Consider the following 2,325-nt stretch of genomic DNA (forward strand, 5'->3'; position numbering starts at 1 on the left):
GAACCAGGCGCGAGAAACGCCAAGTATGCGAACCACACCAGCCCCGGAGCTATGAATAGTGCGGCCGGCCAGGCTGGCAGCCTAGGTCTGCCCTTCCCGCCCCAGACCCCCCGCCCCCCGGTCCAGCCCAGCACCCCCCGGCCCCAGCCCTCCCACGCCAGCCCCGGTAGCCCACAGGGGCCAGAAAAGGGGCGGGGTCGGAGGAGGCACGCTTGGGGGCGAAGCCTGAGTGGCCGGAGTGGAGGGGTGTGGCCATGCAAATAAGGAGCAGCGGGCGTATCTGATTGGCGGGTCTTTGCCGGCCTGGGAACGTGTGCCCAATGGGCACTCAACCAGGCTCAGCGAGCGCCCGCCCGCCCGTCCTTCAGCACCGCGCAGGGCTCCGCCCTCTTCCGCTTCCCTGGCGGCGGCGGTTCCCAAGCCCGGAGTCACCGCGGCTCAGACTCCGCTGACGCTGTGCCCTGGAGGCCTCGCACCCCTCAGCAGGGCCTGCTGCCTTCAGACACCGCCCTGCCCACCAGGGCCAGGTCCGCCTCGCCTCCGCCTCCGTGGACTTAGACAGTTGGGCCCTTGGGAATTGCACCTGCCCTGCCTGGGGATCCGCCCCCCCCTTTCCCCATCAGTGACTGCGGTGGGGAGCAGTCCCCAGCCCAGCCCTGCCCCTGTGTACCCCCAACAGGTCAGTCAACCTCAGCCCCACTCCTTTTTTTTTTTTCATTCCAGCACCGTGGGCTGGCTGTCACTGAGGGCCTGGCACCTACAAGATGCTTAACAAACCTTAGTTTGGTAGTCCACAAGGGATTTTTTAAATTAATAAGACAATCTCTGACTTTATAAAGAGATAGACATGCAACAAGTAAAGAGGATGCAGACCGTAGTGTTTAAAAGTTCCAAAACAGGACTCAGAGGATTTTGGGGTGTGAATCCCACCTTGGTCCCACTTCCTAACTGTGTGTCGCTGGACTAGTGACTAACCTCTCTGAGCTTATTTTTCTGCATTTATAAAACAGGGATAATCTGTTCTTCATGGGGTGGTTGTGAAGATTAAAGAGATAGTTGGTGTAAAGTGCTCAGCACAGCGATGTCTGGCACTGAAATGCTCAATGTTAGGACACCCAATACCCCTGTTGTTGTTATGTGGTTCTCACAGTGCAGGGCCAGGTGCTATGGGAACATACAGTTCATGAGTCAACAATGTTCAGTCAACAGGACCTGGGCTAGAAGTTGGAAATAGTTCAGTGAACAAGGCAAAGTCTGCCCTCACGGGGCTTACAGCCTACTGCCCAGAGGAGGAAGTCCCCATATATCTGAGGACTTGGGGGAGGGGTGCTTTACAGAGAAGGATATTTGAACTGGGCATTGAAGGATGAATAGGAGTTTGAGAAATAGAGAAGACAGGAAAGGCTATTCAGAGAAGGTGAAGAGATGGTGTGGCAAGTTTCTGGAAAGGGAAGAGGGTGATGTATCTGCTCCTATTCTGTCCTCTCCATCCCCAACTCCGGTTTCAGCCCTCATCATCTGGTCTGCTGTCTCCGCTGCCTGACACCCTTCCATGGCTCCACAGTCTCTATGAAAACAAGTCATGCTGGGTCTGGAATGCCCATCTCTCCCTTCTGTGCCTACCACCCCTCTATCGCCCCAGCGGACATCTTTCAGGCCCGGGCCAGCCTTGCTTCCTCAATGAGGCTTTCTTTCCCTCAGAGCTCGAGCATCTTTAGAAGAACCAGGGGCTCAACCCATGTTGATTGATGGAGCCCTGGGGTGCTCCATACCACTCAAGGGCAAACCCAGACTCTAGGCAGGCACGAGGAGAAGCAGGCACAGCGGAGGCATGGAGAAGCAGAATATAATCATGCATCTGCACCCTCCACCCCTCCTTCATCATCACCCAGACCCCTGCTTGGATTTCAGGGCTCAGTGGGTGAAGGCGGGAGTGTCCACCTCTCGCAGGCTCTTCCTGGTCAGGGAAGGTAGCCGTCACACAGGACAGGCTTAGGATTCAGAAAGACCCAGACTTAAATTCAGATGCTGGGTGACCTTTGATGGGGTTATTTACCCTCTCAAGGTCTCAGCTCTTGTATCAGTAAATAGATAACCACTTCACAATGACCCTTGAAAATTCATAGAAAAAAAAGTTTCACTAAAGAATCCTCAACGATAGGCTTGGAAACAGGAGATGAGAGAAAGGAGATTAATCACATCGCCAATTGGTTTTAACCAATTCCTACAGCGATTCTACCCAGCCGTACTGTTTCCATCTTTAAACAGCTGTTACCGCCTTTGTGGCCACATTCACACTCAAATGACGTCACAGTGAAAATACTT

At 54.4% G+C, this 2,325-nt stretch overlaps 1 long non-coding RNA gene across 1 annotated transcript; it reads left to right on the top strand.

Moving 5' to 3' along the window:
* Positions 1 to 231: 231 nt before the first annotated feature.
* Positions 232 to 882, top strand: LOC106698866. The gene is made up of 2 exons (XR_001350255.2): positions 232 to 527; positions 724 to 882. It is a non-coding gene; the product is annotated as an uncharacterized LOC106698866 (long non-coding RNA).
* Positions 883 to 2,325: the final 1,443 nt, after the last annotated feature.

Source organism: Myotis lucifugus, unplaced genomic scaffold (assembly GCF_000147115.1).
Source record: "Myotis lucifugus unplaced genomic scaffold, Myoluc2.0 scaffold_254, whole genome shotgun sequence".
In the NCBI taxonomy this organism is placed as follows: domain Eukaryota; kingdom Metazoa; phylum Chordata; class Mammalia; order Chiroptera; family Vespertilionidae; genus Myotis; species Myotis lucifugus.